Source organism: Ochotona princeps, chromosome 19, assembly GCF_030435755.1.
Source record: "Ochotona princeps isolate mOchPri1 chromosome 19, mOchPri1.hap1, whole genome shotgun sequence".
In the NCBI taxonomy this organism is placed as follows: Eukaryota; Metazoa; Chordata; class Mammalia; order Lagomorpha; family Ochotonidae; genus Ochotona; species Ochotona princeps.
Window position 1 is genome coordinate 44,715,744 of NC_080850.1, and position 23,380 is coordinate 44,739,123.

Sequence of the window (23,380 nt, forward strand, 5' to 3'; positions counted from 1 at the left end):
AGTGTGTTCTCTCCCTTCCATCCTGCATGTGCTTCTAGCAGTCTCGAGCTGCCTGAGGACTTCTAGGAGGCAGGATCGGAGCCACTGTCCTCCAACAGCTCCTTCCAAGGAGGAAGTAGAGTCCAAAATAATTCAACCTGCCATTTGCACTCATCTAATCACCACTGACCAGAAAAAGGTATTCACATTACACAGAAAGTTTGGTTTAACAGTTTTCCATCCTGCACATGGGAACAAGAATCTTGTAGCCTGGGGTTTTGAACCTCCAAGTTGTTCCAGCCTGTGTAATTGGAATGTGGAGAAAACGGAGCTTAGTAATGGGTGGTTGATAGGGGGTGAAGGGGGAGGCTGTCAGTGCGTTACTGTTACGCCTGGGCTTCAATTATTTTTCACCAACTGTATATCTATTTCTATTTTCAACTCCAGCTGCATGGAGTTAGTTACGTACTCCATGGAAAGATGTAGATATCATTCTAAGTTAGAGTCTGCCACGCTCTGCAAAGCTGTTCTCTCAGAGCTTTCTACACTGTTAGCAGATGCTGCATTAAGCGTCTCTGCTTAGATGGGAAAACAGAAACTTCCACCCTGCCTTGTGCCAGGATGACTGTGCCCTATTATTTACTGCCCGCTCGACCTCTCCTCCAATCAGATCTCACCCTGCCATCTCTTCTTCTTGTCCGTCTCCTGCACCTCACCACATCCAAAACACAACATTCAGCCTTGTTATTCTGATAGTACACATACTGACTGCCACGGAGGTGTCTGAGCCGTCATTTTATGCTATTTAATCACATTAGTCTTGGCGTGTAATTAGTTAAGGAAAGAGGAAGAAGAATACAGGGAAGCAAGGGGGAAGGGAATTAAGAGGAAATGTCAACGACTCCAAAGCAAACAAAAAGCACCAATGAAAGGAAGTAAAGGAAGGACCCAAGGATGAGACAGCCAAAGCAAAAGGACACAGGCTGAGAACTCTCACCACCCATATGCGCCCAGGCCAACTCTGAAAAGCAGGAAGCCAACTGCTTCCCACAAGGCCTGGAAGTCAACAAACGCATGTGAACTTAGAAAACCTTGTTCTGAGAATTGCCATACTTCATTCCCAATGGTCAATCTTTTAACTTGATATATGACAGAATATATACATATAATTTTTTAAGAAAGACAACCAATCTAAAAGCGAGGGAGAGGGATGTCAAAATGTACTAGATATCTCTCACTTTTTCCCAGCAACAAAAAAATCAATTTACGCTTTATCTTACCTTGTGTAGTTTTAAAGGTTAATACTTAAAAATAAAAAGCCTGCTATATCGTGTTCACTATTTCCTGGTATTACAATTGAGTGGATTTAGTTATGCGCCCTTAGAAGATATATCACCATGGTAACTGGATCCTTTGACAATTATTCTATTTTAGTGTAAAATAATACAAAGGGGTTAAAAAAATACTCTGTTCTTGAATCTTGAGATTTGCAGTCACTATTACTGTTTATCCTCCCCTTCTATATTTTTAAGAGGCTGTTTAAGAATTTGTCTCTGTCCTATTTCACCCTCCATGAAGCTGATGAGAATGAGACAGTTATCAAACCATCACATCCAACACACTCCATGACAATGAACGCTCAGCAGGAATCTCTGCGCTGAAACAGACAAATGCCATAGACTTCCTTACATAATCCAAAGATTGTTTACTGTGCTTACTGTTTGACAGTGGCAAATGAGGTTTTTGTTTTAGAAGATAAAATAAAAGCTCTGCTATGCATTAATTTAGTTTGTCATAGTCCATAAGGTGAATTAAACTGTCAACATGTAATTGAGAAGCACGATCAGAAATAAAATTCTGATCCCTCCCATATTTGTGCAAGAGTTTTATGTATTTATCATTGAATGTAATATCATAACCAACATAACTGCTAAAGCTGTTCGCTTCAGAAATCCCATCTGTAAGGAGTTATTCCAATATCCTTCCCTGGACCCGGCGCCATTCCTTCTTCCTCACAGCTCATGAAGTTTGCGCCGGCCTAGCTATACACCAATCGGATATAACCTGGCATTCCACCTGAATCCCACCTCCCAATCTTCCAGCCCCCTCCCCAACTCTGCCCACTCGTCAATCATCCCTAGGCATTCACCTGCAGGCGCCAATCCCCTGGGGGCCTGGCCTCAATCCCTCCCAATCCCCACCCGCTACACCTGGCCGACAAAAAGGGCCCCCTCAGGTGCGGCTCTCTCTCTCTTATCCCTCCTTCTCTGGTCTCTGTCTGTCTCTCTCTTCTCTCTCTTGCTTTTCTTTGCTCTCCCGTCTTCCTCCGGCCTCCCTTCCCCCATCCCCTTCCCCTTCCCCTCCACCCTGTTCCTGCCCCGTTGGAATAAACCTCCTAAGATACCTCGTTGCGTCTGGTGTGTTTCACCTCACGGTAAAGAAACAGGTTGTGGGAATTAGCTGCGCGTAATAATATCGTAATATCCTATGAACTAGAACACTCTAACATCTTTTTAAATAACTAACACCATCAGCTTCATCTTGATAATCTTGGCACAGGACCTGGCACTTACTGGGCCCTTAAACACTGTAGAAAGAGTGAAATTAATTTGCTCGCTCTTCACCAATGGATACGTTCTACTCTAATATCCTTGCACACTGAGAACCAATCTCTGCTGGCTTGGGATTGTCTGATTTCCAGGGAGGAGGGAAAATTTGCATCCCAGCCTTTGTTGAGTAAAACCGCAAAACAGCCACTTCACTCCCAGTCTATACCTTCAGCCAGTCAAACCTGCGGGGCCTCTCTCCACGGGATGCCATGACCTGAGCAATGGGGCATTCACAGCCGCCAGCCCTTGCCTGCCTCTCAAGGGGAGACCTGCAACGTGCCTCTCAGCACTCCAACTTCAGAGGAAGTCCTTCCGACTGTGCCTGACTGAGCCAGCCGCAGACACGGTGTCTTCCTCACACATTCTCTGCGCTCGTAAAATAGAGAGGCCTTCCCTGGTTTGCACTCGATCTCCTACATGGGATCCTGTTCTGCCTTGAATCCTTACGGCTCATACCAAAACTCAGAAGGATCCTTAGAACTCACCCATACCAAATTTCAGGATCTCATCAGTTTCCTTTGAGGTATCACAATTTTTCCCATTTTCTCCTTTCCCAAAAATCTCCTGTCATCCCAGGCTCTCCTTCCTACACCTTCCCAAATTATGGCCACAACTGAAGGGTGCCTTGACTCCTGCAAAATGGCATGACTGACAGTCATCCCTTAAGTACAAGCAAATGAAAACTATCTTAGGGTAGCAGTGACTTTGCCGTTCTCTGACTGCTTTCCTCCACTGGGCTCTTCATAGCTCTGTTTCATTCCAGAAGCTTAAAATATTTTTGCTCCTACTGGTGACACATGTAGGTTTCTCTCTCAACTGCAACACTCCATATTCAACCAACCTTCTAGAATTTTGAACAGTAGCAGGCAGGAACTACTTTATCTGGTTGCAGGAACATCAACCCAGCAAAACAGGAGGAACAGAGTGCTTTACCAGTTCTGTAAACCTCCTTTTAAAAAAAAAGATTTATTTTATTTTCATTGGAAAGTCAGATATACAGAGAAGAGACAGAGAGGAAGATCTTCTGTCCAATGGTTCACTCCCCAAGCAGCCGCAACGCCTGGGGCTGCACAGATCCAAAGCCTGAACCAGGAGGAGCCTCTTCTGGGTCTCCTATGTGGGTGAAGGGTTCCAAGGCTTTGGGTCATCCTGGACTGCTTTTTCAGGCCGCAAGCAGGGAGCTGGATGGGAAGCAGGGCTGCCAGGATTAGAACCGGCACCCATATGGGATCCCGGCATGTTCTAGGCGAGGACTTTAGCCGCTACACTACTCCACAGGTCCAAACCTCCTTTTTTTGACTTACTGCTGAAACAATATTAACCTAGCAATTAAACCTGGGATTTTTATTAGTACTTAAGAGAGAGATCTGGAGAATAGTTATGGGTTTAACTTCTCTCCGCATTGTTGTCATATGGGAGTACACAACCAAGGGGAAAGTTGATTTCCACTCTTTTTTGTAACTATTTGACTTCCAGACCTCCAAGAGAAGACATTAAATGAGCCTCACTTGGCACTGCTCTGCCTGTTCTATCCTTTCTGCTGAAATGTCCTCAAATGGGAGGCATCTGTCAACCCAGACTAGCCTTGTCGTACAAAGAGTCTACAAAGAGTCAGTCTAGAGTGTTCTTTCAGAACCCAGGAACCCAGGGCACATTGCCACATTTTGTTTCCACTTGCACTCCACAGCTGCACTTCTCACTCCTGACTCCAAATTAGTCAGAGGGCGACATGCAAACTTGATCAGCATCTCTCATGGCACTTGAAAAGCAGTGTTAGCGAAAGAGAGAGAGAGAGAAAGGTAACTCTTCCATCAGCTGGTTCACTCCCTCCACAATGGTATCAGAGGCCCAAGCATTTGAGCTACTATTCAGCAGCCCTCCCAGGCACATGGACAGGGAGTTGGATTGGAAGTGGAGCAGCCAGGACTTGAACTAGAATTGTAGGCACTGGCTTCACCTGGTAGGCCAAATAGTAGCTTTCTTAATACTTTAAGACAAATGTCACACACTACAGCCAACTACAGCCACAAACTACAGGCCTGTCCCCTCCTTTGCCCAACTCCTGCCAAGAGTACTTTCTAAAGCTGAATGTTGACAACCTAATGATAAAGAATGCAAACTTGGAACCACATTTAGGAAAACATTTTTTACTCTTCCCCAGCCTCCCAGACCCCACCACCATGAGTAGACTTTTTTATACACAAACTTGAACTTGATCACTTTGAATTTCATCAATAACAATTTGTTGACACTTGCTATGTTTAATGCCTGCATTTTCTCCTGGAATTTTTTCCCCTCTCAGCCTGTGACATCCGCAACAATTACCTGGGAATTACAGAAAATGGTGGCTGCGTCCTGCTGCACAAGCACATCTGAACAGGCTCACCAGTATCCAGTATCTAAAAGTCAGACCTATAGTATTGAGACATGGTGGCCAGAGGCTGAGGGAACAACACTGGGAAACTTCTAACAAGTGGGCATAAAGCTTCAGGGAAGTAAATGAGTAAATTCTAGGTATCCATTATCTCAGGGTGCACCTGCCCTCAGCAAGCAAGTAATACACACCAAAAATCTGAGTTATTTACAGAGCAAAATCCATGTAAAGTCTTCTCCACAAAATAAAACAAAGAGAGATAAAAGAAACATTCAGCCAAAGAAATTCCATGCAGAGGACAATGTCCGTGGCAGCTTAATTAAGAAATAACTCTGGCAGGTTCACATTATATTTTTTTAGTTTAAATTCTACGCATTTTTATTTCGCTGCTCATTATAACAAAGATGGACTGACATAATAATAATCCCTCTGTCCTCCTCATCTTACTAAAACAGGTGTCATTTTAAAATCAGGACTCACTACTGGCATTGGTTGATTCAGTATTGGGCTTTACGCACGTTACAAGCACTGAAAGGTAGGCACTATTCCTGGTCAAGGACGATGGAACTGGGCCCTGCAGGTTGGATGAATGAAGGCACCACAGTGACTCCCAGAATTTTGGGGATTTGCTGCCAGGGGAGAAAATGGGATAGGAAAACAACTATATTCCAAAATTCAGAAAGGGAAGAGATGGTGCACGTGAAACAGAAGCTTCTGGAAGACTGACAGATCTTACAGTGGAGGGGAAATGGACTAAGGAATGTCAACAAAGGCTGGGATGGCCTGCTGCGTGTGCTCCCAGGGAGGAGAGTGCCCAGGTGGGACCCAGAGCACAACCAGGGGGTGATGACAGTGTGAGGCCTTCGTTACACAGGCCTCCAAGGTCTCTGGGAGTGTGCCGGCATATTCAGCAGCTGTGAATTACTGCGGGCAATTCTCTGCTCTCAGATCAGAAAGATCAGAGCAGAGAGAGGTGCTGGCTGTTCACAGTCATATATTAACCAGGTCAGATTTCTCATCGGATTCAGATTAATAGATTTGGCCTCCCACATTGGGAAATGCCTTTCTTCCGTCCAAACACTTGCTACTGGTTAACCAGGGGGCAAAGCTTATCATTGCCTACAAAATCAATTCACTGCTCCCCTTAAAACATGTTGTGCTCAACATCTGTTGTGCCAGCTGGATTATTTGAACTGCTTAGTAAGTTTTCATCAAGAAGTAGGTTGTAAAGTGTCCTGGAGACTTCCAAGTGGTGACACGTTCTGCGACTCTTACTTGTGGGGATTCTTAGTCTGTGTAAATAAATTCCGCAGTGAAGCTTCTGCAAGACAATGGTCCCCAATACATCATGCAGAATATCCTGCCGAGTGTTGGCCAAAGAAAAAATGCAATACTGGTCCTGCTGCTAAAGGCAAACCACACATTGCCAAGTTAGGTCCACACTGTATATTCCTGCCGATCTGTGGAACTGAATGCCCTGAAACAAACACTATTTAATAGATGATTGCTTATGAGCAGTCTGTGCCTGCAGCACTTCAAGACGACATTCGAAAACTCTTAAAACAGACCAAGAGAGCCAAAATTAAGGAAGAGAGAAATGGCAGTGGAGTTGCATTCTGTATTTAATTTTTAAAGTTCAAGCCTGAATGTGGAAGGACTGACCAATGAACTGGAATTGGCCCGTGTAGTATACCTTCGTAATTGAGATCGAAAAGTGACAACAGCGTGGTGAATTTGAAGGCAACCTAATTTAATGTAATAAAAAAGGTAACAGGATCCTACCAAATTTACAAATCGTGTTGCAGTTAACAAAGCTTGTTAACTATTCTTTTTTTTTCTGACCATATATCTGTACTAAGTTTCAAAATAAACAAGGACTTGAGAGAAAAAAAATGACCTCTCCAGATTCTTACCTTGATTGTTTTCAGGAAGACTGACATAATTAAAAGCTCTTATTAGCAGAAATCTTGGGTCCAGCACGATAGCCTCGTGGCTAAATCCTTGCTTTGCATCCACGATGATTCCACACGGGTGCTGGTTTATGTCCCAGATACTCCACTTCCCACCCAGCTCCCTGCCTGTGGAAAGCAGAAGACAGCCCAAAGCCTTGGAACCCTGCACCCACATGGGAGACCTGAAGAAGCTCCTGGCTTCGGATTAGCTTAGATTTGGCAGTTACGGCCATTTGGGGAGTGAACGAGCAGACGGAAGATCTTTCTGTCTCTCCTTCTCTCTATATATCTGCCTTTCCAATAAAAATAAATATTTTTTTTTAAAAAAGGAAATCTCTACACAACACTACTGACAAATGAAACATGTGTATGTTATATTTTAAAGGTACCCTTTCAAAATTAGATTGCCTCTCATGGAATTTCCATTTTCTAGGTCAAAATTCTTAATTAACTCTTGCATCACCAACTTCAAAATCACAGCCTAATTACCCGGATCTCGGCGCAAGCAGCACTTGGTGTCCTGGTTTAGACATTACACATGGCATGTCTTCACTAGGGAACGAGACTAAACAAAGGCGAGTGATTAATCATCACTAGTCATAACACACACGTTTCAGGAAGGCTCTAGCGGAGCACTTAACACACTGCCGGGAACACCCACGCTCCTTTAGCAGGGTGTGAGGGAGTGAGTCCTGGTTCTACTTACCAATCCCAACTTCCCACAGAAAGCCCATAGGGGAGGCACGGTGGACAGTTCAAGCACTTGTGTCTGGACAGTCCCCATGAGACAGCCAGACTTGATTCCTCTCTCTTAACTCTTAACCTAGCACTGGCTACTGCAAGGACTTGGAGAGTAACCAATGACTGGGACATCTTTGTCTTTCTGCATTTCAAATAAATAAAAATAAATAAAAATTTTAGAATGTACACTGGCAGTCTTTTTTTCAGAACAGAAATTCAGCTACAGCAAACCACTTAAACTAGTGCTATGATTTCTGAATGGATATTTTAAGTAAGTATTGGAAACTACTCAACATAAACTGGAGAATGCTTACCAGTGTTGAAATCCTGATTTGTGACAAGAAGTAGGTTACCCAAACTTCTGCACCTCTGCTTCCTCGGGGGTCTACAGATTACTATTCTTCCCCCAGGTTTTCAGTTGTTACCTCTTTAGGCTTAAGCATATGTTTCTTCTGTATTTTACTTTTATCTGATAGTGTTTTTGATATGACATCAAATATTTTAAGGCATACACACTTATGCATCATGCTTCTAATGTTGACTAAGAACAGCTCCTACCAGGTAATATGTCATTTTAATTAGAATACACCAGGTGCAGATCTCAACAGGGTAGCTCACTGGCGACAGTCTCAGAAAGACGGGCTTATGCTGAAAGTAACTATTTAATCATAAAAAATTAATGAAAATATTTATACTCAATGAATGCTGCTGCTTAAAGTAGACATTAACCTGTATAGAAATAAATCATATTCGGTGACATCAATACTAAGCAATGTGTTACGACAGCATTCACAAATACTAATTAATTCATGGCAATGTTCAAATCTAGAATTCAAAACAGTACTTGTCCCATTAGTAAAAAAAAAGCATGTTGATAGTAATGTTGATTATTAAGTTAAAAAACTAATAGTATAATGTAAGTAAGTTATACTATTAATATGTCAACACTTAAACGGAAATCACACCTATGAAACTCAAAATACTTCCATGACACAAATGTGAAGCTAATTATTAAACCATATCAAAATTATAAATGTTATGAGATTGTTATTTTCTATAAACACGTGAGCAACAAATTTTATATTTATATAAAGCAACAAATAAATGAAGCATTTAAAATGAAGTCGGTAGTTATTCTTTTGAAGTGAAATCTGAATCACACATCCTAACAATTCACACTCTATGATTATAAATTAAGTTTAAAGGAAACACACTCAAGTTGTCCACTCCCCAGGGGCTCTTCTAAGGATAATATGACCGTGGCCGGTCCTGTACCATCCACAGTGCTTGTACACCTGCATGACATGACTGCCTGCGAACTCTGGGATGATTTCTGATTTGTATCATGTACAAGTAGAGCACACACACTTAAGAGAGCTCAGTCACAACTACCTGACCAATAATAAATCAAGGAATTACTGGATTTAAGAAATCCCAAAGTCCTTAAGATCTAATCTCTTTGAATATTCTAAGAAAAGTAAATAATCTCATTCAAGATACAGTTAAAGTAAAACCTTAACATACACTGAAGATAAAAAATAGCAAGGGCTCATTTTGACAACCTATTATTTCTCTTCCATCTGTTCGTGCGCTCTTTTCGTACTTGCTGTATCCCTGCCACTTTACAGAAAAAAAAGTTATAAAGCTAATTGTGTATTCCACCTACATTCTCATTTCCTAACAGGGGCCTAAAAGCCCTGAAACCCAAGAATGCTACTTGCTGACAGGCGGCACCTCTCTCATCCAGGTGGCACCTCTCTCATCCAGGTCACGCTGCCTCCCTTAGGGCAACCCCATCCAGGGTCTTGCTGATGCATCACTTCCTGTCTCAGATGGGACATTTCTAAAGGGCTCCTGTTCTCTGTGTCCATCATCACAGATGCCACAGATTCCTATCAGATTGTGTCCAGAAATCTGGCATTGTTCCTTTTACAACTTTCCCATTCCTCTTCTAATCATATCCAAAAGCATCTACTCAATAGATAATTAATAAACATGGAGGCATTGTGTTCACATGGATCATTCTGTCAAGAGGCACACACCTAATGGCCCCTCGTGTCCTAGACCCTAGACCCACATGATGGTCCCAAGATGCAATGCTATGCTGGGAAGACAGAGGAAAAGCTCCTTCCTCGCAGTTATATTCACCTGGGGAGGGTGTGTGTCGCTAGCCTGCAGTGGTGGACTTGGTGCAGGGAGCCGATAATGACATGCGTGGACTCCGACTGATGCTTGAAGCCGAGGTTTATTAGTGGCATCAGACTTTATACACCGAGGGCCATGCAGGATAAGGAAAACCCTTCAGCTCTTTGTAGACCCTTGTTTGGAACTCTTTTGTTTTGTATGTCCCACCAAGTGTTCCTATTCACATGCTGTCCACTCAGCTGCTGTCAAACAAATGATATCCATTTACTCATAGGAATGGTACCCACTCTGTTGTTTTCATACAAATATTATCCTAGCAATTGTAATCCTATGCTCGCTGACCTTCTAGGGTCATAATGTCCTTCTACAGGAGTGTGTTTGTGTCACAGGCTTGATTGCAGACTAAGTTACCACTGAGCAATTGGGCTCAACTAGTAACAAAATGAAATCATTTAAGTAAGGCAGATGTGGCTTTCTTTCTCATAGAATGTACTATAAGCAGCGAATACTACTTCCCTACACTGTCAAGAGATCCTGCCTTCTTTTCTCTTGCTTTTCACTTACGTAATTTCGACCTCCTCACCCAAGCTGGTTTCTCTAGCTCCAGCCATCATATTTACAATCCACAGTGCATTTCTTACTTATAAAATGCTGCATTTGAAAACAGTGGGGGGAAAAACTGCTCTGTTCAAATCCACTGACCAAGCCAGAGTTAGCAAGAGGGTTAGGACTATTCCTTTTATCCCAGAGGACCACATGTTCAAGCCAAACTTAATTCTATGGTAAGTGTACCAATTACTAGGGAAAAATAAACAGTCTTTGCAAAACTAGCTTCATGAGGGTACATTCATGCTCCCAGGTGCAGTTTTTTTCTCTGCAGAGAGAAACAAGCTCCACAAAGGCGACTGTGCTGAGATGCACTCAGGGTCCATCCCTGGCTCTTGGTAACACCTTCCTAAAGCTTCCATATCTCATGCTTTGGTTTTCATGGGGTGTCTCTGCTCCATTACAAATACCTATCTACAAACAAATCATTGAGGGTGAACATATCATTGGCTGAAGTTTCCTGGACTTTATGCAAATCACTTACATAAACAGACACCTGCAGAACTTAATGAGCATATGCTAAGCATACGCTTTCCTTAGTGTGTTCTATATATTACCTCAAGTCACCCAAGAGAGAGTCACAGTATTCTCACCCACTTTCTACATGAAAAAAAAAAGAGGCATAAAGAGGGTGAGGACTTCTTCTGGCTCAAACATATCTGAAAGACCAGAGAGATTTCAAACCCAAGCACCTGGGTTTGACATTCTTATTTACCTACCTAGGAGAGAGCGAATGAGAAACAGGAAGTGTATGTACTCACTGCTTTATTTCCTACATACCTGTCCTGTTCAAACTGCAAGCTGAAAATTAAATCTATGTCTCCTACGTGGGAGGCAGAGACCTAACTTCTCCACAAGTTTTCATCTATTGTCTCACCACGTCCTGGGGGTCTTCACAGCAGGAAACCACAGCAAGGAGTTGAGTCAGGAACAGAAGCCAGTCACACCTAACTTTTCCACTGGTTTTCCACCTGTTCTCTCCACCACCTCCCAACTTCACAGCAGGAAGCATGGAGCTGGAGTCAGGTACAAAGCCAGTGGCAGCAGAGTGGAAGGCCAGCACCCTGTCGCATCCTTCATTCACTGCTGCCTCTAGATGTTTGAGCTCAGTGAGTACCAATACCCACCATTGTATGAATACAATTCTTCCCAGTCAAGATAATGTACATGGTTAGCATATATACTGATTCTATGGAACTTCAGAACATTAAAATTGAAGAATTCCTTATAGATCCCAGAGAATAAAAGTGGAGGAGCTTCCCAGAGAACAGTGAACAAGAAAGAAGGAAAAGCTATCTCCTGGTCCTGAGGACAGCACTGGCCGTGCTTCCACACATGCCCCTTGCTGCAGAGGTGGATCTAAAGCAGCTCCTGGGTACATTTACCTGTGCGTTGACCACACATATCCTAGAGCACAGCTCTTAAAAGACAGCAATCTCCAAAGCTGCCAGATAATTCTTAAAAGACAATCCATGGATTTACTAACTTGAAATCCTAGCGAGTTTCTAGGGCATTCTTTTTCTTCTGTCTGGAAAGTTATTTTCTCTCCATTTTTGTCTTGTCTTGTTTTAAGCAAAACTACTTATTTTCTATGGAAATTCACTTTGTATGGGAAAGACTTTTTTTAATGGTCTGAAGGAACCCAAAGAAATCATAAGGGTGGTTGTGCAGGTCCGTGGGAGTGGGAAGGGCAGCAGCGAGTCGAAAGAGAGAAAGCTGCACTGACCGGTGAGTGGTCAGACCAGATTTCTGCTTCTGCTGTAACCTGCTAATGTACTTTGGAAGGGGACGAATTCAGATAGAGAATACCCAATTCTAATAAGGAAAAGTAACACTGTACACTCACTGATGGGAAATGGGGACACATGGGCTGCCTAAGAGGACTCAACCTCAGTACGTTCTCCGGTGGCAGCGTGCTCTCTGACTTTGCAATACTGTGACATAAACGCGGCCAGACACTTCTCTCCACCCACTTTTCACTCTGACTCAGGGAAACCCCAAAGCAGGACTGTTCCGCCTCCTGAGGATTCCTCAGGGCAACTGCTAACAATAGAAGCTGTTCATGCTTGGCCCGCAGACCCAGCAGGAGGTTCAAAATGCCACAGGCGACTCAGTGGCCTGCCTGGCCAAGCTTGCTGGTGGGTACCTTGTGTGCCATATGGAAACTGCTAAAACAGGAAATAAAGCAGCAGGTTCTGAAGTCACCAGATTCCTCAGCTGTTGTAGAATTAGCATCAATCTACAGTACAAAGCATTCCAAACGTGTAAACTCCGTGGCATGTCACCAGCCAGTGGCGGCTGAGCTTTCCATAGTTAGGTGATACATGCAGCTGATTTCCTTTTCGTTTTTGGTTGATGCCTGCAATAGTCACATTTTGAAAGAAGAAAGAAGTAGGCATGCCAAGCATACTTGGCTTGGTAGATTTGATATTCTACACACACTCATGTTGTGAGAAGCTGGCTTTTAGACATAAGAACACCTTGTACCTGCTAACGTACAGGTCCCAACCTCCCGAATCATGGCATGAAATGTGCTCAGGCCTAGGTGGTAAGCACCTAGGACAGCGGCTGGGCTAACAAGAGAAGTGAAAAATGTGCTCATTAAAAAAAGATCTCCTATATGAAACAAACAAACAAACAAAAAAAAAACACACAAGTTCAAATTTGAGAGACAGCTTGACTCAAGTCTTTGTAAACAAGAGATCATGAAAGCAAGAAAATTTACCAGAGTAGTTGTTGCATGGAAGTTATATGGAAGTTACCCTCAACTGAATAAAGCTTAATTACAACACATCTGAATACATAAAGACAATGAAGTAGCAGAAACCTTTACCCCCATAAGGCATGATTTACTTCTTCCATAACTTACTGCTTACAATTCACTGTGAGAAAGATGTTTTGACACACAGAATTCATGTCCACAGGCATGAACTGCCTGCCTCAGAATGCTGCTAAACTGTTTTCCTGGAATGAATGGATGAAGACTTTCAGAAGAAACAGTAATCAGAATGGGAGATATCTCTGAGGCCACTGTTACCTCAAACACCCAGGTCCCCCCAGTTTACATAACCAGCATTCTTACTCACTGCTTAACTTTTCAGTGAGTTGTGCAAATAGGTTATCTTAGAAAAGAATCTCATTGAAAAAGGGAGGCAACATATAACATGTTTCCTCTACACAGAAAGGGGCAAAGGTTAACACGCTCATAGTAACAAGACCCTAGAGTCTACATATATAAATGTTGGGCTATTAAATGCATTAAAATTCAATTTCCAACTTTGAAGACTCTTCGATTTCACACAGCACTGAATGAAAACCTTAGATTTATTTAATTCCCAAACTGTCTACATGCCACTTGTTATAGTGCCCATAGCAATTAGTAAACAGGGGCCATACAGGGGAAATAGCACATAAAATCACAACCTGTGGCACCAGAATCCCACACTGGCACCAGTTTGAATCTCAGCTGCTACACTTCCCATCCAGCTACCTGCTAGTACATCTGGGAAAGCAGCATAAGATGGCCTAATCTGGATCCTGGCTTTAGTCAGGCAAGCTTTAGCTTTTGAGAAGCAAGACAGCAAATGGAGGATGTTGCTCTCGCTCAGTGTGTTTGTCTATCTCTCTCTCTGTCTCTCTGTCTCTCTCTCAAACACACACACACACACACACACACACACACACACACACACAGACCTTCTTTCAAATAAATAATCTTTTTTTAAAAGCTCACCCACTCATCATTCATTCATATATACTGGGAACCCCTTACATATAAAAATGGAGCTAAATGCTGGGCATACGGTAATGAATTACACAAACATGCTAATGTCCTAAGTCAGACTGCTAATTGAGACATCAAATGCAATCATAAATAAATATGTTAAGTCCAAACTGTTACAAGCTTCATGAAAAAAAAGAGAATATTGAAACAGAGAACGGCGGTGGGGTGGGGTGGTGCAGGGAACAGCAACTGACAATGAGGGGCCAGGATGAAGAGAAGGAGGGACAGAACTCCAGGAAGGGATGTTTGGACAACCCAAAGCACTGAGCATACTAAATATTGGGACACTGCTAGGGGTCAGAGAAGCTGCAGGACAGCACACAGAGCTGAGTGAGGCTTGTGGGAAAGTTGGGAAGACAGGGAGTAAGAGAATGCCACCACAAGTAAATGAGAGCCCCAAGGTGGAATGACGTGACCTGAGCTTACAGAAAGTTCTCTGGAGTGTGCCCACAGGAATGCAGCACACATTTTAATGTACTTAGAGATTGGAGATATTTCCGAACATTCCAAATTCCTTCCTGTTGTCATAGGTATGAAAGGCACAGATTTTTTTAAAGGCAGATTTGTGCAGAGAAGAAGAGAGAAAAAGCTCTTCCATCTCCTGGTTCACTCCCAATGGCTACAAAGGCCACAGTCAAGCTGATCCAGAGCCAGGAGTCAGGCGCCTCCTCCAGGTTTCCTATGTGGGTACAGATCCCAAAGCTTTGGGTGGTCTTCTACTGCTTTCCAAAGCCACAAGCAGGGAGCTGGATGGGAAGTGGAGCAGATGGGATGTGAAGTGGCGCCCATATGGGATCTTAGTATCTGCAAGGGGAGGACTAGTCAATTAAGGAGCAGCTGGGACGCGAACTGGTGCCCATATGGGATCCTGGCACCTGCAAGGGGGGATCAGTCAACTGAGCCATCACACTGGGCCCAGGAGCATATTTTATTGTCAGACAGAGGTTGTGTTTTTGCTGTTACTGTTGCTGCTTTTCCCCTCTGCTGCCAGAAGCCATCAACATGCAGTGTCCACTGGATCCCACTAATGTGATACTCTGCAAGAATGGTCAGAAGCAAGTTTCTGACAAGAGCAAGTAACTCTCCTTTGAGAAGCATTGCAAAGACAACCCAGCTGACCTGGCAGTCATACTGCACCCTCAAGACTGTTGACTTTTTGAGCCATGAGCAGAATCAGTCAGGTAAATGGAGTCCTCACAGCCTCCCATTTACAGAGCTACAGGGCAATGGCAAACTGTGTCCTCCAAGGAAAGTTAAGGCCAATAAAAATGTAGTGGGTGGATGGATGCTACCCTGTATTTAGAGAGAAACAAGGCCAATGCAAGGGGACTCTAGGGACACCAGGGGATTCAAGGGAAAGCCAGCAGCTTACGAAGCCGATCAGCAGATGTTTGAACCTAGGGCAATGTGAAAATGCAGCATGGCTGGCATGGGGGTGAGGGGGGCAGGGGAGAGGTTCATGAAACCCTGTCATCTTAGGGTTCTTGAGCTTCACTGAAAAGCACTACCTGATGGCTGGGGTGCAACACATTGCCTTTCACCAAAGCTTTTCCAATTACGGCTCTTCATACGCCTGGAGAACTTCCGGAAGTGGCAATCTCCCCACTTTTCTAAGGCAATCAACACCAACAGGAAGGAAGTGGTAGGGAGCAGCTCTTCTAGGATTCTATTCATGGCTGTGTCTTACTCCACATTCAACTATGTTGAAAGATGGTGCTGGGGTAGGCATTGCAGTACTGCGGGTTAACCCACTGCTTGGGAAGCCTCCATGCTGCATCAGAGGGCTGGTTGGCAGCCTGGCTGCTCCCTGTTAACAGATCTAGGAAGCATTAGATGACAGCCCAAGTACCTGGGCTCCTGCAGTCCATGTAAGAGTGCCAAGCTCCTGGCTTCAGTCTGGCCCAATCCTGTCTGCTGTGTCCATGTGGGGGATGAATCATCAGATGGAAAAATACTATCTCTCATTTGTGAGTGTGTGTATGTTACCTGGCCTTTCAGAAACACTAAACAAATACATCTGCAACAAAAAGCAATATAAAAGATAATGCTATTTCTCCTCTGTTGCTTGACTAGTTAGTGTTTCAGAGGAAAGTTTTTTTTCCCTGCAGAATCACAGTTCAATCCGAAGACTAAACTGGCTTTCGCAAAAAGACCTCCCGAAATACACACAGTAAGTACAGAGTCACTCTCTGAGTACCATACATACTACACTTCACCTCTCATAGGTAGCATGGTAGGCTGACATTATGACATGCATTTTATTTGGTTAATAACTCCCTCCCCAAGGCGGGCCATGGAAGCATGCCCAGGTCCTCCTCGTCCAAAGGCCCTTCACCCAAGCCCCAAGAGGATGGAATGGTGAGGAACATGAGCCTTTTCTGGAGCAGGAATTTGGCACAGCAGGTAAGACTGCATCCGGATCAGAGTGCCAGGTCCTAGTCCTAGCCCCAGCTCCACTCCAGGTGGCAGCTCTCTGCTAAGGTGCACCCAGGGAGGCAGCTGGGGGCAACTCTAATGCCTGGGACTGTGGCACCCATGTGGGAGACCCCACTTGAGCTCTCAGCTCCCTGCTAAGGTGCACCCAGGGAGGCAGCCGGGTGCGACTCCAATGCCTGGGACTGTGGCACCCATGTGGGAGACCCCTCCTGAGCTCTCAGCTCCTGGCTTCAGCTTGCCCCAGAACAGACCGATGCAGGTATGTGGCGGAGTGAACTGGAAGATAGCAGATAGTCGGTATCTGTCGCCCTCTCTCCCAGTCATTGGTGTTTTTGCAATGGTGTTTTGGCAATGTGCCTTTGCAGGGTGGCACACGGAGAGAGCCCGGGAGCCCTGCACCTGTCCCCAGGCCTCAACTTGTGCATTTCTCAGCAACTGTGTACTGTGTGGAAATCTCTATGATGATTCACTGAAGCTAAGTACGGACTTCCCTGAGTTCTGCGGGGTGCTCAAGCAAATCACAGAAACCTCGGAGGAGACCGTGGGACCATGGCTTTACAGCAGGCCAGTCAGAAGCGGAGGTGAGGCAACCATGGCAGGAGCCAGAGAGCTGGACTGCTACCCTCCAAGACAAAAGGTGCTGCAGCGGAACAAGAGGATACCCAGGCTGTGTCCACTGCAGGGCTGAGGCCACAGAACTCCTCTGTGCTGATCCTGGAGCTGCTAAAGCAGAGCTATCTCCTCACAGCAGGCGAGGGACTGCAGAGAAAACTTCCTCCAGGAACTTCTAAATAGGAGATAACGTTTCCTTCTGAACATGACATTATAAAATCAACATATACTAGGTCAGAAAGAGATATGGCCAGTCATTTTGAAGAGCTGTAAATAACTCCGAGACATAAAAAGTTGTCTCTAGTGTGAGTAAAATCAGTAATATCCCACCAGGAGGAGAGTTTACAATGGAAGAGAAACTTCGAAAAGGAAGGTTCTCAGAGGCCCAGCCCACAGGAAAGAACACTCCCATCCAAAGCTCTTCCCCTTCCGTCCCAGAAGCAAACAGGACTTTCACTGCACAAATGAAGGAACCTCAGACTGAACTGAAGTAGCCTGAACACATTCCATGAAAACCGTGCAGGCTTTCAGTGGTAATCAGCTTCCCAAGTGCTTTGCTATCAGGGCAAGGATCAGCTCGGCAGAAGATGTCGGCTCCAATGGTGCTGCTGCTTATTATACATTAGCACACTGACACACTGCCTGCCCTCCTGCACTCCTGGAAGCCCATGTGCAGGGCCCTGGGAGACAGATCTGCACTCCCTAGCCCCATCAATCAGGTTTCTGCGGCAGTAAAGCCAAATATCAGATCATGTGACAACACCTTGTCCTGCACTCATGCACACCCACTGCCTTTCTGCAGACAACTAGGGAAGCAGAAACTCACACACTGCCCAGGAGACCTCACTCGGGTCCCATGCATCGGATGCAACAGAGCTCGTACCACACTCTGCGCCTCACAACCCTCACTGTGCAGTTTGTTCTACTACAACCTCATGGCAATATGAGTGAAGGAACTCCAAGAATTTCATGAAAGATGGAATTAAAAGATACCAAAACAATCCCTGAAATTCATACAGTTGCCCCCCCCATAACACATGTCTCCCATGAACTTACAGAGGATCCTTTCTACGTAACACAATGCCCTGTCAGGGTTTCGGATACACAGGTACTCTCTAGATATTCCAATCTGGGGACCAACTGGACTCCTACTCACTTATCTAACCATCTTCAAACTTCGCCAGCCCAAAACTTCCTTCATCTGCAACATGCAACAGGGTTCTGATACCTTTCAAAAGTGGCAGCCTCACACCATGTCTAGAATCCAATGTGTGGGCACAGATGGCATCTGATGGAACATCATCCTGTTCTGCAAATGATAGGAAGTACAATACCAACCTTCACAGAGAGCAGGCTCTGTTGCACAATAATAAGCATGCCAGACAGTAATTTCTCATCCAGCAATTTCATCTGATGAACAGTTTCAACTGTCAAGACCTATCCATTTCTCATATTCCCATTATGAACTATATCCTGACATACATTAATGAGTTCCTCTGGAACACATTGAATATTACTATTTAGTGTTTAAATGGCTTTCTAGAAGCACAAAGTGTCCTGCCAATCATGATCACTATGCCCATAATACCATCTCTTCAGAGGCAGGTGCAAATCACTCTCAGTTTAAAAGCTGGGAAATTCACACTGAATCACAGTTAAGTTAATCACAAAGTCAGCCTGGATTTAACCAACAAGTTCAGCTAGAAAAAAATAAACTAGTTACCCAGTTTTGGTCATTTTACCATAAGAGTCTTTGAAAGCTTCAAGAACTGGCTCTTTTTGAAACTTTCTTTTGGCCTTGCAGGAGGCTTGCTGACAGTGAGCCCAAACATGCACATGTGAAGAATGGTGCATTGGGGGTTCCAGTGTGACAGCTTAGTGGCTAAATCCTCATCTTGCCTGTGCCACGATCACATATGGATGCCAGCTCATGTCCTGGATGCTCCACTTCCCTTCCAGGTACCTGCCTGTGGCCTTAGAAAGTAGCAGGGGATGACCCAAACTCTTGGGACCCTGTACCCACATGAGAGACGCGGAAGCTTCTGACTCTGGATCAGCTCAGCTCCCGCCATTGTGGCCACTGTGGGGAGTGAACCAGTGGCTGGAGGATCTTTCTCTTTGTCTCTCCTTCTCCTTAAATCTGACTTTTCCATAAAAATCAAAAAAAATAATTAAGTAAGTAAATAAATAAATAAGTAATGGTGCAATGAATAGGTAATCCACTACATTGCCACTCAACCACAAAGTATATTCTTCTATATTAAAAAAGCAAACAGACATACACAAATACTCCATGACCCAAAATATTCTGTGGATCAAATATTCATTGCTGACATAAAGTTTCCATCTAGAAGGCTGTTAACTCGGTCACTCCAAGTTTCTGAATGAACAGATGAAATAAAAACTAACCTGTCTTGACAGTCACCTGACAACTTTGGCCCACATTAATTTCTTCGGCTCTAACTCAAATACTTCAGGGAAAATCTTTGGTTTCATGTTGCATGATAATGACAATTTAACAGCCATCAGAAACTAAAAATTGATCTTCTTTTTTTTTTTTTCCAAATTCTATTCCTCCCCAGGTAATGCCTCTATAGTATAACACTGAATAGAATGACTGGAGAACCTGTCGGTGAAAACCCCTCAGGATGGGTTTCCTGCCTCAGTTCTCCTTCCTTAAGGCCACCTCTCAGCAAGCAGAGCCTGAGCAAGCAGCAGAAGTCCCAGAATACAACTGTACCCAACTGAAATCTTTCCGAAGCCCCAAGCGACTGAGTCTTCCTCCTGTATGGAGGGAGATGGTGACCAGGGCAACCCACCCCAGCCTCCTTGCATGGTAGCAAATGTGCATGGTCATAAACAGTCCAACAAACGAATGTGGAGAACTCAACAGAGACCCAGGGGAAAATCTGGCCCACAGATGTGTGATTACACAATGGTGAGATTGTGGTGTCTATAAACCATGTGACTTAAAGTATTTACAAGACAAATAGAAGGAACACAGAACATGCGTGAACACAGGACAGACAAGATTTATTGCACTGTTGCATTCTGCCAGCTAATTAGAAATGCACTACTTTGATTCATAGGTAACATAAACATGTGACAGGAGAATATAATCTAAATGAACAGACCATTTCACAGAAAGCTGTCACAGTCATTGTATAATTTCAACTTCACCACTTTCATTTGGGCAAAAAATTATCACCATCTCCCCCTTCCAATCTAACATAAACCACAGGTCATATAGAAAAAAAAATAAAGTCATACATATTTAAATTCAGAAAATAAGAATCATGGCATTATGATTTAGCTTACTCCACAGAAGCAATTACCTCTGTGACACAGTCAAGAGCTGATAGATCATAATGGTGTGATAGCTTTACCCTTAAAAAGTGATGCTTAATACTAAAAACATCCAAATTGAAAAAGGAAGTACTTGCAGAGGGCAGTTCTCCAAATAAAGCTCTCCTAAGGAAAGACCCAGTAACACTGGAGAAGCAAAGACCTGAGAATATGGGAGCGGGGCTAAGTACACTGTGCGAGACCTTTCTTTCCTCTGTGCTGAAATGGCAAAGCAACCGAGGCTTCCGGGACCGGCACCTGACAGCAGCCTCAGAACCTTAGAAACAGGAGCAGACTTCAGGGAAGGGGTTCCGCTGTCTCTGAGCACCACACCTTCCCCTCCAAGTCCCAACAGGGGAAAACGGTGTTCAACTGCTCGTGGAAGCAAACCCTAATAGCCCTGTTGTCAGTACAGAGGTTTTACACAACAGAAGTCAAATTGACAGCAGTCCGGGGATGACGCAACAACTCCAAGAAGTCTTGGAATAGACTCCAGATGTTGTCCATCTCTGAGTGTGCCTTTAAACAGGCAGCTTCAAGGAGCAAGCTGTGTGTCTGAGCATTCCATGCAGCACAAGGGGAGACATGGAAGGACGAGGAGGTAAGGTGTGCACAGCCAATGCCTGCCATTTAAAAACGCTTCTCCAAGCTCCATCACCTCCGGTCTGAACACGTCATACTTTACTAGGACAGGCAAAGGAGCATAGAGCCTCAAACCAAAGTGGGAGCGAAGAAATACTGAGTAGGCAAACTGCAGCATCTGCCTGTGCTGTAACTCCACTGTCTTGCTGCCCAGTTGTTTCTGTATACAAACACAGAAGGATATGGTTTTGCAAATGAAAAACAGCTTACAGGAACTTTTTTTTTTCATTTGATAATAATTGCTGCCCAAAGACACCCAAGGTCAAACTGCCATATTTAGCACTTCAGACTGGGCTTTTCACAAACAATTAACTGCTATGCATTCGCCCTGGTAGCTGACAGCCAGTTTACTCTGACTTGAACATCACACAATGAACGTGTTTTAAAGTATCACATGGTACAATACAATCAGGTACAGTTTTACCTAAGACTTCAAATTTTGGAGAGAGGCAGGGAAGGAGGAGGGAGAGAGGCAGGAAGGCAGAGAGAGAGAGAGAGAGAGAGAGAGAGAGTGAGAGAGTGAGAGAGAGAGAAAGAGAGTGAGAGAGAGAGAGAGAGAGAGAGAGAGCCTTCATGACCTATCGGTTTACTTTCCCAAATGCCCACAACGGCTGGAGGTGGACCAGGACCGAGTTAAGAGCTTGGCACTCAAGCAAGGTCTGCCCTGTGGGTGGTAGAGCATCTAAGCCATTTCTACTGTGCTTGAGGATCTACACTGGCCAGAAGCTGTCTGGGAGAGCCAGAACCATGAGTTGAGCATCAGCACTCAGGTGCAGGTGTACTAACTGCTGGGCTAAGTGTCCCCTCTCAACATGTAAAGCTGGCTTGTCTCAATTAAAATGTTAAAGAAAAACTATTTTTAGCTAAAAATACTGTATGAGATAATCACCAATGACCAGGATACTTTATATAAACAAAGCCTATAGCATGTTAGTCTAGTAATTTGCATCACTGATGTCTATAGGGTAAAGGCTGGTGAAACATGTTGCCACATATTTCCCACTCTGGTCAGCTCTCTGGTTTCTCACTGTACAAAGCATCATCCGTCAATTAGGAATGATGTTCACTATGATGTTAGCTAGCTTTGCAATCGATGTAAATGTATTCCAGACCTATCTCAGCAAAAAGAGACAAAATCGCAACGTGAATTTTATCAATATGCACACATCATATAATTCTTCAAAGATGTATTTAGATTTAATATATAAACATAAATTGATATGCCCACCCCAAAAGCAGTTAAGCCACAATGTAGCAGTTAGTCCACCAGCTGGGATACCTGCTTCCTGCAGTAGAATGCCTCCACTAAAATTCCAGCTTCCTGATACTTTATGCCCTGGGAGGCAGCAGGTGGCAGTTCATCCTAACAGTCAGGGCAGGGCCAGGATGAGCTCCTAGTACTTAGCTTTGGCTGAGCTACTGTAGGCATTGGGTGAATGAACCAGGATGGAAGAATTCTTTTCCTCTATTTTTTTTCCCAATTGTGGGTAACCTTATGCTGAATTTTTCAAGGTTATTGGACACATTCTCTAAAACAAATGCAAACTATCTTCACTCAGGGCACATCACTCAAAGCAGAGGTTTCTCCTGTTCTATCTCTTTAGCCTGGTGGGACCACTTACAAAAAGTTGAAACGAACAGAACAGCAGGCAATAAATTTACTCTGTGCACCAGGCACAGTTCAGTTTCCTTGCCTCTGATTGAGGATAGAAAGTGAAACAGTTTTTTTCTCAGTTTCCCTTCGGGTCATGGGACCCAACTGGGGTAAGATGGAAAACATTTTAGAGGCAGACTCAGCTGGCAAATTCTGGACAATTCTTTTAGTCTTTTGCTCTTTGCTTTTTTTTCTGCCTAGAATCACATGCGACAGAGCCGCTTCATCAGTACTGCCACGGTAAGGGAAAAGCCCCATAGCATGGATGGGCAAAGGAAGACAGTAGATTCTGCTTTCCCACACACCACCCTGAGCACCACACTCTCAGCCCTGGACTGGCTGCCCAGCATTTCTTATTGCATGAGAAAAACAACCACCATAGATCTAAGCTACGTATTGGATTTTATCTAGTTTGTGGCAAAGTCAAGTTCAGTCTACGCTATGGGTGTGGATTAAACAGCAGGGGATACGCCTATGAAGGAATTTAAATACTTTTATAAA

At 44.0% G+C, this 23,380-nt stretch overlaps 1 protein-coding gene across 2 annotated transcripts in view; it reads right to left on the minus strand.

The window, feature by feature from the left end:
* Positions 1-23,380, minus strand: part of PRR16 (proline rich 16) — a 137,264-nt gene that overhangs the window by 91,760 nt on the left and 22,124 nt on the right. The window contains exon 1 of one of the 2 annotated variants that reach the window (XM_058677482.1): positions 18,467-18,543. The exons of the other annotated variant lie outside the window; for it this stretch is intronic. The gene's annotated coding sequence lies outside the window, so the exon portion shown is untranslated. Of the gene's footprint in view, positions 1-18,466; positions 18,544-23,380 lie in introns of those variants that run through there. 2 annotated transcript variants of the gene reach the window in all.